The 15,744-nt window shown below is 49.9% G+C and overlaps 2 protein-coding genes across 2 annotated transcripts in view; both read right to left on the bottom strand.

Moving 5' to 3' along the window:
• The window catches only part of CSF3R (colony stimulating factor 3 receptor), a 475,591-nt gene that overhangs the window by 390,250 nt on the left and 69,597 nt on the right, over positions 1-15,744 (bottom strand). The gene's annotated exons all lie outside the window — the stretch shown is intronic.
• The window catches only part of GRIK3 (glutamate ionotropic receptor kainate type subunit 3), a 185,856-nt gene that overhangs the window by 118,455 nt on the left and 51,657 nt on the right, over positions 1-15,744 (bottom strand). The window lies entirely within an intron of this gene.

Genomic DNA, 15,744 nt, shown 5'->3' with positions numbered 1-15,744 from the left:
AAAGGCCTCTGATTTATAGACCCTCCCCCCTCTTACATACATGTAGACATCCCATGAGTCTACTAGTCCTGGGACATGGACACAGTAGGTGCATCCTCCTTTCAGCCTGAAACCCCCACCTCCCTATCTCCCCAACTGTAGCTCCATATGGGGCTGTCCAGGCCCTTCTGGAGCTCTTGCTAAGACATTCAAGCCAGTAGCTTGGTAGCAACATGCCCCCCTTTCCCAAGAGTGGGTGTTTCAGGAAAGGACAGCACCAACACCTCTACCCAGAATGCACTCTTGACTGTAGTTTGACAGTTGACAATTTGAGCAAACAGAATGACTCATCCTGAAGACAAAACCAAGACAGAGAGCCTTTCCAACCCTCTCCCACGGGAAGCAAACTAATTAAATGGCCTCGTCAGAGTGCCCACTGTGGAGTCAGCCCCCACTCTCCACTCCCTCTGTTCCCCAAGAGGAGGCCAGATTAATGGAATTGGCTGAAAACGCCACCTTTGCTTCCCCCAAATTACTCTGGCTCCCAAGACAAAGTGTCCTTTCCAGAAAAACAGGTAAGCATCCCCCTGCTCATCTCCTCAATCAGCCCTTACTGATTCCCTCACCAAGAGTCTCCTTGGGAGCTGACTGGATTGGGTATCCACCAATGGCAGACACCTGACAAGACAGCCAGGGATAAAGGGGAGGAGTGAACCCAAAGAACTCAGAGAGATCACCCCTGTCTTTGGCAACTAGCACAGGAGGTTGTATCCCATCATCTTCACCCTATACATCTCTGGGGAGATCAGTGGAAGGTGTTAACAAGGAGCATGGGACTTGTGTTTGAATCTATCGCCTGGGAACAGACTTGGCTTTTGTTTTGTTAGTTTTTTGGGGTTTTTTTTTGGAACAGTTTGCAGAGTTGTGATCTTGACAGATTGACCCCTTCACACACAATCACTAATAGATAGTTTCATTCATTCATCCATTCAACATTTTCTGGCACCAACCATGTGCCAGGCTCTGAGGCTAGGCCTTGGAGGTATAGAAATGAAAGCCCTAATGATGGAATTAGTCTTAGGTGGAGCTACGCGCAAGGTGCCCTGGAAGCCTCTGGTGGGGAAAGATTCACTACTTCTTGAGGATATCAGAGAGGACTTCATAGCTGAGGGACACAGGCCCAGGCACTAGATGGATAAGCAAGAATTCATCAAGGGGAGGCAGGAAGCTCACAGAGTTCAATAAAATCATGGGTCCCAGCTTCAGGCCGCTACACAGGTCTTAAACTCATCTAGGGCATTGCACACCCAGAAATCATAGCACTTTCCTGGGAACACCATGAAAACGTGGATGAATAGAACTCTATTGCATGAGCTAAGAACAATTCAGCTAACAGACATGATCATATAGAAACTAACACTATGAAGTAGTGTTAAGAAACTCCATCTTGACGGGGAAAACACATAATACCAATCTCACCAACAGCAGTGTGAAGGGGGAGGTCAACAGGCTGAAGAAGGTGTGATATCTCAAAACTGAACAGCCTCTGTTCATGTCATCTAGTACTACTTGCTGGAGATCAGTGTTGGCAGGCACCAAAGATTTAACAAAAAATGCACAAGAGTTGTGGTGATTCAGAATATCAACTAACTGCACAGTGTCCATGACTTGGGAAAAGAGCACTATGTTTAGACCAGTGGAGGCACTCTCTGTCCACGAAACCCCTATCCTGACCTAGGAGACTGTCCCCACAGTGTCCTTGGGTAGTGAGTGGAATCAACTCCCCATATAAGGAAGGACTGGCTTCCCTCAGGAAAATCCTTCCACACCTGAGTCTGGTTTTTGAGGCCCCCATACTCTGAGCCAAAATACATTTCAAGTCTTTTCTTCCACTAGATTACTCTCTAATCTAGCTGGGATGTTCTATTCACCATTCCCGTCACATGATATACTGTTCTGATCAACACAGAACTTAGCTCAATTCCAGCACATAAATTGTACTCAATAGGTATACTATATAATGAATAAAAGGGTGAATGGATGGACGAATGGTTGGATAGGTCCTACCACCATGCCACTTGCTCTGCCTGGAACTCTTAATCCAAACCAGCTTACCCTTGAACAACTGGCTCATAAGATTTATCCTCCAGGACCCTTCCCTCACCCAGCTCATCTGATCACACAGTGGTTTTTTGTCTCTCTTAACCTCGGTGAGATATAAATCATGCCTTGATTCTGCAGAGTGCCCCTGCAATGTCTTACATTCTTCTTCGTCTTGCAACCATGTTTTATGTCTGTCCTCCAAGTAGCCTACCACTATCACAAAGGTAATACCCTGTGTTATCCCAGGACAGTCCAGGATCACTGGGCAAGTCCCAGTAGGAACTCACTAGGTGGTAATATGAACATACCAGGCCCTCACTGGGGAGCCATGCTGAGCCCTGAGATGCCACTAGTCAAGCAAAGTATAATTTGCCTAACCCAAGCTCTGCTGCTGCATGATCTTGGCTGGCCACCTCCAGGACATGTTTGGTCTGGCTCTTCTGCAGCTCTTCATTTGGAGAACCCCCTGCTCCTTGTGGTTCTGGTGGAGCCGTCAACCATAGTGCTCTCTTTCAGGCACAGAAAACGATTAAGTGTCCAAACTGGCCAATCAGCACTCTTCATGGCCACAGAGATCAACTACAGGACGGGCACATGAGTTTGGGCCAGCATAGGGGGTTTAGGCTAGAGCTAGCAGGGCAACATCTTTCCCGCACAAATGGAAGAAGAAAGCCTATGCTATAAAGAGAATGAGGCCACCACTAGGCCTCTCAGAAGCAAAATCAAGGAATGATCCCCTAGGTCTACCCATGTCTGAAGCCAGTCTATCCTGAGATTGTCCAATGTGGAGGGCCTGCCAATTCCTCTTTTACCTAAGGTACTTTGAGTTTGGCTTCTAAAGTCAGGACAGTCCAAGGTAGATCTGAGCTCTCCCGCTGTACCAGGAGGGAGATAGAAGATGAGCAAATTGCTCAGCTTTCAGAGGAGGTCTGGGGGAAAGTTTATGTGTGGGTACGAGAAGCCTCCTGAGGCCCTTGGAGGCTCCTAGCCCACTCATTCTCTCTTGCCTCAGTCCCAGGCAGGCTCTTAAGTGGCCTCTCATGACACTTGGAAGCTCTTCTCTTCTATCTTTGTAGACCTCCACATGGGTAGCAGAGCGAAGGAGACCATTGCCTGGTGCCCCCTCTCCAGCAGAGTCACCACCACCACCACCTAGCTGACACCCTCCTTTCCTTCTGTTCTTCTTGCAGCCTCATTATGCAAATAGACTCAGTCATCACAGAGCCCTGGAGACACCCGTTTGGAAGGAGCAGGAGAACATCTCCAGCTTACCTCTCTGCAAAGTATGTCTGCGGCAGAACCACTCCCCAGGGCCAGGCACCATCTGTTGTTAGAAATCCCCTTTGCTAATTATTAAACTTCTCTGAACGGAAATGAATCACAGAGCCAGGCAGGAGGGGGCTTGAGGAGGCGCTGGCAATTTACTTAGCAGCAGTAATCATCCCAGCCGGGCCACACGCAGAGGCTCCTGATCCATCTTTGGCACGGGCTCCACCACGTGCTCAGCATCCCAACGAGGCCATTATTTTTGAAGGGGAATTTACAGGGCTTGGGAGCCCTGGGAATTGCCTATGAGAACCTCACTGGGGCTAGAGCCACCGTGGAACCCCTAAGAACCCCACCAAAGACCCAGCCCAAGCTGGAAGCAGACAGATCCTGCTGGAGTGGCCTAGCCTTTCCTGACTTCAGCACCTTTGGAACAAAGTATCAGGTCCATCCGACCTCAGCCTGTTCCTGGATGAGGATATAATGCCCACTAACAAGGAAGATGAAAGGGACAGGAGTATACTCTTGAGAAATGAGGTGGACCCTACCCTAATGAGGGCTCTCACTACCTCCAGGGTTTCCTTCTGCCACTGTTAAGCGACCTTTCTCTCAGGCAAGTTGGGCCTGGTTATGTTCATGGAACCAAGATATGTGTCGGATACTAGGAAAGGAAACCCTCATGTCTTGGACATTTATTATGTTTCCAAGCACTTTGCTATGCTCTTGGTAAAGTCTTCTCATGGAATCTGCCCAATAACCATGAAAGACGGACATTATGATTATTCCCACCTAACAGACTAGGAAACTGAGACTAGCAGAGAAAAAAAAGTGATGTTCCCAGGGTTCTTCAGCTAGCTGGTAGCAGAGGTGGGACCCAGTCCCATGGAACTCTTTCCTCTCTGCTACACTGGAAGACAAAGGATATGGCTGCACACATGTATCCAGAGAAAGATATGCTGACACTGAGAGAACCACACAGGGGTCTGGCCTGCTCAGGTGGTCTCAGGCCCAGGGTATCACACACACCCCAACCTTGTTTAAATCCTTCCTAGGTTTCCCATGGGTCTTAGGAAAGCATACTAACATCACTGGGGGCACACTCAGGACTCTCCACAGTCTGTCCCTGCCCACCTCCGTAAAGCCATCTTTCTGTTCCTCCTCCCTGCTCCAGCAGCTCTGACCTTCTGGAAACATGGCCTTGCGATGTCCGTACTCCAGGCCTTTATCTGAGCTGTTCCTTCCACCATAAACACCCTTCCCATGGTGTTTGCCTGACTAGCTCCTAATGTCTCTTCAGGTGAGAGTTTAGAGATCACTTTCTTTAGGGGCCAACCCTCTCAAAGCATAAAATGAAGTATAAGGAATGTTTTTAGATAACGCAGCAGACATTTACAATGCAGTGTGCCCCATCCTTTGGCACACCTGATTTCAGCACCGCTGTAGTGGACAGTTCCCTGCCCACATCCCACTTCAAGCACTGGGCTTCCCCCCCCACCCCAATTCTTTTTTATTATTTATTTATTTATTTATTTACATCCAAGTTAGTTAGCATATAGTCCCACAATGATTTCAGGAGTATATTCCTTAATGCCCCTTAGGAATTTAGTCCATCCCCCCTCCCACAACCCCTCCAGCAACCCCTCTCTGTTTGTTCTCTATATTTAAGAGTCTCTTACGTTTTGTGCCCCTCCCTGTTTTTATATTATTTTTGCTTCCCTTCCCTTATGTTCATCTGTTTTGTATCTTAAAGTCTTCACATGAGTGAAGTCATATATTTGTCTTTCTCTGACTAATTTCGCTTAGCATAATACCCTCCAGTTCCATCTACGTAGTTGCAAATGGCAATATTTCATTCATTCTTTTGAATGCCGAGTAGTACTCCACTGTATATATATACACCACAACCTCTTTATCCATTCATCCGTCTATGGACATTTGGGCTCTTTCCATAATTTGGCTATTGTCAATAGCACTGCTATAAACATTGGGGTGCATGTGCTCCTTCAAAACAGCACACCTGTATCCCCTGGATAAATACTGAGTCATGTAATTCCTGGGTAGTAGGGTAGTTCTATTTTTAATTTTTTGAGGAACCTCCACACTGTTTTCCAGAGTGCCTGCACCAGTTTGCATTCCTACCAGCAGTGCAGGAGAGATCCTCTTTCTCAGCATTCTCACCAACATCTGTTGTTGCCAGAGTTGTTAATAGCAGCTATTCTGACAGGTGTGAGGTGGTATCTCATTGTGGTTTTGGTTTGTATTTCACTGATGATGAGTGATGTAGAGCATTTTTTCATGTGTTGGTTGGCCATCTGGACGTCTTCTTTGGAGAAATGTCTACTCATGTCTTTTGCCCATTTCTTCACTGGATTATTTGTTTTTTGGGTGTTGAGTTTGATAAATTCTTTATAGATTTTGGATACTAACCCTTTATCTGATACGTCATTTGCAAATATCTTCTCCCATTCTGTCGGTTGCCTTTTAGTTTTGTTGATTGTTTCCTTCACTGTGCAGAAGTTTTTATTTTCATGAGGTGAGGTCCCAATAGTTCATTTTTGCTTTTGTTTCCCTTGCCTCTGGAGATGTGTTGAGTAAGAATTTGCTGCGGCCGAGGTCAAAGAGGTTTTTGCCCGTTTTCTCCTGTAGGGTTTTTTTTTTAATATATATTTTTTTAACGTTTATTTATTTTTGAGACAGAGAGAGGCAGAGCATGAACAGGGGAGGGTCAGAGAGAGAGGGAGACACAGAATTGGAAGCAGGCTCCAGGCTCTGGGCCATCATCAGCCCAGAGCCCGACGCGGGGCTTGAACCCACGGACCGTGAGATCGTGACCTGAGCTGAAGTCGGACGCTTAACCGACTGAGCCACCCAGGAGCCCCTCTCCTGTAGGGTTTTGATGGCTTTCTGTTTTACATTTAGGTCTTTCATCCATTTTGAGTTTATTTTTGTGTATGGTGTAAGAAAGTGGTCCAGGTTCATTTTTCTGCATGTTGCTGTCCAGTTTTCCCAGCACCATGTGCTGAAGAGACTGTCTTTATTCCACTGGATATTCTTTCCTGCTTTGTCAAAGGATAGTTGGCCATTCATTTGTGAGTCCATTTCTGGGTTCTCTATTCTGTTCTATTGATCTGAATGTCTGTTTTTGTGCCAGTACCATACTGTCTTGATGATTACAGTTTTGTAATACAGCTTGAAGTCCAGGATTGTGATGCCTCCAGCTTTGGTTTTCTTTTTCAAGATTGCTTTAGCTATTCAGGGTCTTTTCTGGTTCCATACAAATTTTAGGATTGTTTGTTCTAGCTCTGTGAAGAATGCTGGTGTTATTTTTATAGGGATTGCCAAGCACTGGTCTCTGAGTCTATTTTCTTGAGCTTTGGGAAGGTTGCTGAACCCCTCAGCAACCACCAGGAAGTGTGGGGTGGGAGATAAAGCAGTGGGTGTTGAAGTCGCAGTTGTGCCCAGCTTTCCTGTCTTCCAATGGGGTAATTCTGAGGGGTGTTCTACTTGGTTCTTCAAAAGGCCATAATGGAACTGAGCCCCAACTGCCCACAAAAACCAGTTCATTATTTCATTGGATTCTATCCCCTCCCTCTTTCATGTTCTCTGCTCCTCCACTCTTGTTTCCTAGAAGTACTTCCCAAATAAACTGCCTGCACTCAGGTCCTTATCTTGGGCTCTGCTCTCAGGACAAAAAAAAAAAAATCACAGACAACTATCTTTTTTACTTTAATATTTATGTATATGTTTTAACATATATTAACTTACAAAAAACACACATCATACAGCCCAAAGGTGGAAACAACCCGAACGTCCATCACAGATGAATACATAAACAATGTGGTATATACACTCAATGGAATATTATCCAGCCTTAAAAAGGAAGAAAATTCAGATACTGACTACAAAACAGATGAACCTTGAGGACATTATGCTCAGTGAAATAAGCCAGGCACAAAAGGACAATATCGTATTATTCCATTATGTGAGCTATCTAAAATAAGCAAATTCATAGAGACAGGAAGCAGAACAGAAGTTACCAAGAGCTGGGAGGGGGTGATAATAGAGATTTTTTTTAAATAATGGAGAACTGTTGTTTCATGGGTATAGAGTTTTTATTTGGGGTGATGAGAAATTTCTGGAAATGCATAGTGGTAATAGTTACACAACATTGTGAATGTACTGAATGCCACTGAACCATACATTCAAAGATGGTTAAAATAATACATTTTATGTTATGCATATTTTATCACAATAAGAAAAGCTTTAAATTTTTTTTAAATACATAAATAACCCATGAAGACCCATGATTTCACAGATAATATTGCTGAGGACAACGCTAAGAAGGTAAGACTTTTTAATGTTTATTTCCTTAAATGAGAAGTAAACTATAGTATAGATGGCAAGCGGATATGGCACAAATTGTAAAAGTGGAACTTCAATGATCACCGTTTGGGAAACTCCACCCTAGAGGAAATGAAATCCCCACTGCCACATGGTCGCAGAGCACTCTCCCACTTTCTCCTTTTCAAAACACCCATTGCACCTGTAAATGCTTATTTCCTCTGATTCCCCCCACTGGCCTATAGGTTATGTGAGAGCAGTGATCTGTCCCTCCTGCCCCTTTCTGTATCCTGGAATGTAGCATGTGCAGAGTGTTTAATAAAATAAATGCTCAACTGAAAGGGACGGAATTAGACGAGGGCCTCCTAGGAGAAGAGAGACTCCAAAAGTGGACAAGATTCACTCTGGGAGCAGAGGCAGAAGAGCATCCCAAGCAGAAACCCAAACAAAGTAGGGAGACCTGCAGTGTCCTCTGTGGACGGTGAGCGGTCACGCTGGGCTGGCAGAGGACAGGTGGGGGTGGTGGTGCTCGGAGGGAGTGTGAGCTGGGGTGGTTAGTGGGCGAGGAGGATGGAAGGCGAAATGAGCCCTTGAACACCAACCTAGGGCAGTTGGGATGAGTCCTTAGAAGCCAGTGGGAGGGTTCCCTGCCTTTTCCCTTTTGCCAGAGTTTCAATTCTCAACTACTTTCTCCCCAAGACAGAAGATCCCACCAGAGGATGGTCTTCAGGGCATCTGTGACCCTTCATACTGTAAGCAACTCATTATATGAATGTGCAGTTTTCTGAGGAAAGGGTCCATAGCTTCCATCAGATTCTAAAAGGACTTTGTGATACCTGAAAAACCTCTGGGTAAAAGCCAATTGGGTAGGGTCCCACACAACTTGTCCCTCACCCCCATGGGCCTTAGATTTCAGCAGGCGAGGGTGGAGGAGCTCGCCCAGTGAGCTCAGCCACTATCCAGACCTCATGGCCATCTGGATTGAGGACTGGGACTCAATGTGAAATCAACTGCATCTCAAGGGTACACTGCTGGTGGACGGGATGACAGGGTACTGATCCCCCTCCCCTCCCCATGGTTCCTCCCTCCTTCCTGGACTCAATCACAACCACCCCCCTCACTCCATATTAGCCCAGTCCCAAAGCACCAAAACACTCAAATGACCTCTTCTGCAAGCCCCACGTCAGGAGGCAGGAGAGCTGGCCAACCTCCTCCCCACTCACATTTCTCAACTATGTACCTTTTGCCAGAAGGGCCCCTGGCCACAGGACACACGACAGACATCTCTCTGTCCTGACCTCAGCCCTGCATCTCCAGAATGGGCTCCCTCAGGCAGCCAGGGTCCTAAGGGTCTGAGTAGGTGTGACCAGCAATAACTGTGGGTCATCCTCAGTTTGGTCTCTCCCTCCAAAAGCTGGCTCTCAGTCCCCTCCTTCCCTCAGGAAGCCAGTCCACACCATCCCTCTGGTGTGAGAATCAGGGAGACGTGGTTTAAAATCCCACCTGGGCCATCTGCCAGTTCTGTGTCAATTACTTCCTTGTGAACCCTCCACTTCCTTAGCTTTGAGATGAGGTTAACAATCCTATTCTCATGGAGCCCCTATAAAGCAACAAATGAAACTGTATCTGTCTCTCACCAGGTTCCACTGTTTTAAATGTCTGGTTCCCTTATATTTCCCTCTTGGACATACTTAAGATTCATTATGATACTAAAGGTCCTGAGAAGTTCTGCAAAAAAAGAAAAGAAGTCTGTCCCACTCTGGTTAACCCAGGACTGGACCATGAATCGCCGCATCTGTGCACAGCTGGCAGAGAAGCTCTGAGCTGGTGCATATAAAGACAGTTCACTCCCTGGCAGGCAGTAGATTCTCAGTTAGCAGGCTCTCTCTCCTCCCCAAACACTTCCCCCTTGAAGAGCCAGATCTGGAGAAAATGTATAACGAGCCACCCTCCCTCGTGAGGTTTTCTGTGACAGCTCTGAAGGCCCTTTCAGGGGAGGGGGCTAGAGAGACCAAGGCCCCAAGGCACAGCTTCCTGGGACCAGCTGGCGGATTCTGGGGAGGCCACCTTACCCTCTGAGGGGGGCGGGTGACTGCTGTCAGATTTGAACACTTCCTAACTGTTCTGAGGATTTCTCTTTTGACAGCCAAGACCCACCCAGCCATTAGCAGGACTCCGTGCCCAGTATAGTGAGAAGAGAAAAATCAGTGAAAAGGAAACAAGCCAATAAAAAGAGTCCACCCACTGCCAGAGCCCCCAGGGCCCCTGGAGTCGCGTCTGGGGCGGGACCTGCACAGGCAGGACCTCCCTTGCACGGCCACAGGGACCCAATGGGGCTGCTCTTCGGAGCTCCTGGGCCACTCTCTGCACGTCCCGCCTCCTCCCTCCATGGTGTCCGCTGATTAAGGCAGTGTTCCCTACTACAGCATAAACGAATGCATTATGTCTTTGTTATGCTAATGTCACAGCACAACGCAATTTAAATAGCACTTCCAGAAAAATTAAGTATGTTCATTGACACAGTGAAATGTTTTCACCCTCGATGTAACCTTCACAGATTCTGTACAAAATCCATCAGTCAGTGAGCTATTCATTTGCGAATGCTTAGCAATTATTATGCTAATGCATCACAATGCATTACAGCAAATTCTCTGTAAGTGGCAGGAAGTGCAGCTGCCTGGTGCACACACCCCACCCAGATTACGGGGCATCTATCAACGTAGAGTCATCGTTGCAACTTGAGTCCAACCACATTTTATGTCCTGCCTTCAAGGAGTGAACTTCCCAGGCTCAGAGACTGAATTAGTCAGCGCTTATTAACACATCCTTGGAGGTCTCCCAGCAAGGAGGTGTATCAGTCAGCAACTGCTGTATAACAAACCGCTCTAAAGGTTAGTGGCTTGAAGCAACAAGCAAGATCCTGTGGGTGGTTCTACTGATATGGGCCAACCTAGACAAACCCAGGCTGGGCTTGCTTGTGTGTCAGTGGTGGGTAGGGGCTAGCTGGCCCAGGATGGCCTCGTTCGATGACTGGTGGTTGGCTCACTGTCAACAGCAGCCGTGGGATGACTTGGCCACCCATCTCTCATCATCCATAGGGCAGTAGCAGGATTCCAATGGAGAGAGAGTAAAAGCATGCAAAGAGTCTTAAAGTCTAGGCTTAGAGTTGGCACAATGTCCTTTCTGTCAAACTCTACTGGCCCAAAACAGACCACCTCTTGATGGGAGATTCTGCACTCACCTTACATAGATCAGGGATACAGAGAGGAATGAAAAAATGTATAGCCACTTGCCATCAAGCTACTGCAGGAGATGTCTGGATGGGTCAAGGACAGATGAACTGTTATTGGTTATGGTGACTTCTATTAACTCTATTGCCCCTCTAAGTGTGGTATCCAGCCCTAGTCTAATGGGCCAGTCATTGAGACAGAAAAGGGCCCAGATCCACCAGCCCTCACTACAAGATGTACTCTGACCATGAGGTTGGCCTGCAAGGAACCAGTCACACTCCCTTGCTGGAACCAGTGGCCTGGGCTAGTCAGCGAACAGGCCAGAATTAGGTCTTACTTTGGCTGGAGATCTATGTTCAGCTCTGGTCACCCAGAGCTCACAGGTTTTGGCTTCTCAGCACAACCGATTAAGCAGTCCGATCCAGAAGGCCTCAAGTTTGGAGCTCTGGCGCGGGAATTCTCTAGGTTTGGAATAAGCTGGTGATATGCCCGTCCCAGGCGCACCCTCTTCGAGGGGGAGGTGCCCCATTCATAGCGCTTGCTGCCTTGGAGACTGTGTTTTGGATCATGTCTTCCTTGGACATAACCCATCAGACAAATGGGCAGGCACCTGACCCAAAGACAAACAATGTATGACCTGACTCATAAGGAAGAGTTGATCCAATCAGGTTTCTTTCTCTTGGGAATCTGAACTAAGAAACACAGACAAGATTTGCTGGGCGGTGGCAGGAGCTGCAGACGAGAGACGATAAGGTGCGGTCAGCCCAGAGAGGGTATGACGGGCCACAGAGCCAAGTGCTCCACGGGGAGCAGAACCTCTGGACTGCAGAGGGTGGAGAAAGAGGGAGAACAAAGAGGACTCATACATCACAGGGCTGAAGCCACACTGCCTGAGATGGGGTGGGGAGGGGGGCAAAGGGACCCAGATCGAGACAGAGGCTGCTTCCAGAGGCTACGGGATTCCAGGGAGGTGGGGTGACCAGGGAGGTGGGGTGGTGGGGCAGCCAGACACGTCAGGGGTGACAGAAGGGAAGGTACAGGGAACCATCGTCAGAGCTCCGTTTCAACGATGCTTTGACACTCCTCATGGCCACAGTGAGTGGGGGATTATCGCTCCCATTTCACAGTTGAGAAAACGGAGCCAATCTGCCTAACAGCACCCAGCTTGTAAGTGGTCAAGCTAGGGAGTGCAGCCAGGCTCTTCTGACTAGAGTCGGCTTGCCGCCTGCTCCATTCTACCTCTCAGAAGCCAGCCTAGTCATACCTCCAAGAAATAATGGGGGGTGAGGGGCAAGTCAGGCCTTGAACTGAGTACTCTTGTTCATTCTTTCTAGGAGGGTATACAGGCTGCCTAGGGCATTCGTGCAGTGAATGCTTTTGAGCACCTACTATGCAGCAAGCATTGCTCTGGGCAGTGAAGACATGACATTGAACAAAGTCCCCTCGGAGCCTCGAGTCTTATAGAAGGGTCAGACAATAAACCAACAAATGGGAGAACGTAATGTCAAGTAGCCAATGACACTAAGCCAAGGTGTAAGGGAGTAGCATGTCTGCGTCTCCCTCGGGGGGAGGGGTATGCTGCAAACTGGGGCCGGGGGTGCTGGAGGGGGCACTGCAGGTGGTGAGGAGGGAGTTCTCCCCACCTCCCCAGGGTCCCTGACATACTCCTAAGTCCTCCCACTGCCCCCAGCTCCTAGATCCCACCCTTGCTGTCACCATCTCAGCCAGCCGTCACAGCTTAGGGTACCCCAGAAGGCATGTTTCCTACAGACCTTCAGGGCGGCATCCCCAACCTGTCCAGGTGAACTGGGTGGGGCGGGGGGAGTGGGCAGGTGGCGCCAGCGAGGGGCAGCTCCCTGGGAGAGGACTCCTGTGGTTGGTTCCCAAGCTGGCCGGCCAGAAGCACACGTGTGCTGTGGCTGTGGTCCCCCAGGGCCGGGGTCTCAAGTGTGGCTGCTGCTCCTGCAGCATCCAAGGGAGGCGGCCTGGCTCGGGCCGCTCATAGAGGATGAGTGGGGAGCATATGGAGTCCTTGAGCAAGGCCGCTTGTCTACAGCTGGTCCCTGAAGGCCTCGCGTCTTCCTCACTCCAAGTGTGGAACTCAGACCAGACGGGGCGCCTACACCACCCTAGGGGTTTGTAGGGAATGCAGAACCTCAGGTTCTATTCATAACCCAGACCCTCAGATCTGCATAAAAGTAATCCAAGTGATGGGGCACCCGGTTGGCTCAGTTGGTTAAGCACTGACTTGGGTTCAGGTCGTGATCTCACGGTTCATGAGTTCGAGCCCCGCATCAGGCTCCACGCTGGCGGTGGGGGGCCTGCTTGGGATTCTCTCTCTCCCTTTCTCTGCCCCTCCCCCATTTGTGCTTTCTTTCTCTCTCTCTCAAAATAAATAAACTTAAAAAAAAAAAGAAGAGGAATCCACGTGTTGAATTGGGAGAAAACTGCCTGAGGTCACTTTCTGAAGAAAAGGGTCTTCAGGGAGCAGGCAGGAGGGAACAGTGCTCTGTTCCCGGGCCCATCCATCCAAGTTTCTAGAGGGAGGACCCAGGCAAATCACTGGTCAGGGAGAATGGAAGGGGCAGCCCCAGGGCCGAGGGTCTTGAAGCAGTAGGAAGGTGAAGGGGAGGGGGAGAAGAGGTGGGGAGGGGGGTCACTCACAGAGCTTCGAGGCTGGCAGAGGGAGGGAGCCGGGAGGCAAGCAGGAAGCGGGGGAGGAGGGGAAGGAGGAGAAGGAGAGGAGCGGCTGCCAGCTGAGCTGAAGGATGCTGGCCCACAAGTAGGGCAAGGAGCCCAACTGCAGCTCTCAGAGGGCTGCTGACAACTCCCCAGAGCCCCATCCTCTCCACGGACAATTAAAACCCGGCTGTCTCGGAGTGAGCCCTGGCGGCCCCGGGCCACCTGCTGCTGTGCCGGCTCTGGCTCCAGCCCTCTCCTGGTCCTGCTCACTCCTGCTCTCTCACACTGTCACCCAGACACTCATTCCCTGCAACCCTTACAGCACACATCAGTGTGCACCCATGCATGTGCGCACCGAGGAGCAGGCGTGCTCTCCCCCACCCGTACGCTGATGGCTGCCGGCACTCCCAGAATGGCTGCCTCTTCTGGCCTGGTACGCGCATGCTCGCGCGCACACACACACACACACACACACACACAGCCCCCTCCCCGCGCATATCACATCCACACTGTCCCACACACACGAGAGAGTTCCTGCACACACACACAGCCAGGATGTATGGATCCACACCCCGACACCTGCTGGGTCACATATACCGTTTCACGTGCCCGCTTTGGCTCATACCCGCATGTACACATGGCACACGCTTGCACATCCCTTCCAGCACTGGGGGTGGGGGACACAGCAATTCCAGGGAGCCCTGAGAGTTTCCTATGTGCCAGGTACTGTCCTTGGTGCTCTCCCCGGCTTTACTCCTCACTGCAACCCTAAGAAGTAGGGGCCCTGATTGTGCTCATTTCACAGGATGTGGGTGGAGACAGAGAGGTCAAGGCATTTACTCCCATCACACGGCTGATACAGAGCAGAGCTGGGCCTCAAATCCGAGCTCTTGTCTAACTGCTCCATCCATGATACTCACAGCAAGAAACCTTCAAAACTGAGGCCCTCCTTGACCCCCAGTTTAAATTAGATTGCTCCAACATATGGTCTGGGGGCACACTGGGCTATTCCTTGAAGTCAATGATCAGTTAATGATGTATTTATGGGATTCTTTAACTTTCACTTGTTCGCTCGACAAATGCTGACTGAGCACCTACCAGGTGCCAGGCACTCTACCGGGGAGGTCTCGGTCTCTCCCGCCACTGTCTACCCCACCCTGCAGGGTGCCTTCCACGGAGCAGGCACTGGATAAGAACAGAATTAGCTAGAAAGACAGACAACATAGCAGCCACACACTGTGGCATCTGCACACACGTGCACACGGGCGAAGAGCTGGGGTTCCAAGCCTCGCACGCTGGCAGCGCCACCCTCAGCCTCGGCACCCGCATGCCATCACCCCACCCGCATCCCCACAGGCGCACGGTCACACGCATAGACACACCCACCCACCCCCACACAGGTGGGGACCGAGGTGTGACTCCAGAAGCTTCAATAGCTGACAGAGAGGAAAGTTGTAGCTCAGGGCACCTGGCTTCAGGAAGTGACCCTCTCAGGCAGCCAGAGATCTCGCCCCCAGCTCTCTAAATGGCTACTCCCTGTTTGCCCAGACTCCTGGACATATGGGCTCTGGGAATCACGAAGATGGGCCAGTGTGGGTAATGAGGTGTTTGCGAGTGGGTGAGGGGTGTAAAGAGCGGTGGTGGCAGCTAGGAGGGAAAGGAGGAGGCAGTGAGTGGCTGCTGGGGTCTGCCCAGGGGTAAGGACAAAACCCCTCCTTTCCATGGCGTCCCCTCTTCAGCCCGGCTGAAATGGTGGCACCTCCGTGCCAGAATAATCCAGCCCCGTGTGCGCGGCCAGGGAGTGGGGCCCAGGCCAGGAGGGCTACATAGCACACATGGGAAGCAGGCCAAGGATTAATCAGGGTGCTCCAGGCCTCAGGGACATCTCAGGCAGAGTCTGGCACATGCAGAATGGGCAGAGGAGGGGGTGCGGGACAGTTGGACAGGAGGCCGGGACAAGCACTGTGGCCACAGGCTCCACAAAGCAAGGGCAGAAGGAACATGCTGGGCATGGACACTCAGAGCACCCCCAAACAAGATCGCCCCCACGGTGGACATTCAGCAGTGCTGGGGGCGCAGGCAGCTTCAGGCTCTGGAGACCATGCGGACACCCAGAGGGGCAGAGAAAAGACTGGAATCCACA

This window comes from Panthera uncia (genome assembly GCF_023721935.1).
Source record: "Panthera uncia isolate 11264 chromosome C1 unlocalized genomic scaffold, Puncia_PCG_1.0 HiC_scaffold_4, whole genome shotgun sequence".
Lineage (NCBI taxonomy): Eukaryota > Metazoa > Chordata > Mammalia > Carnivora > Felidae > Panthera > Panthera uncia.
Note: the sequence above shows the minus strand (reverse complement) of the source record. Positions and strands in the feature narration are given on the sequence as shown.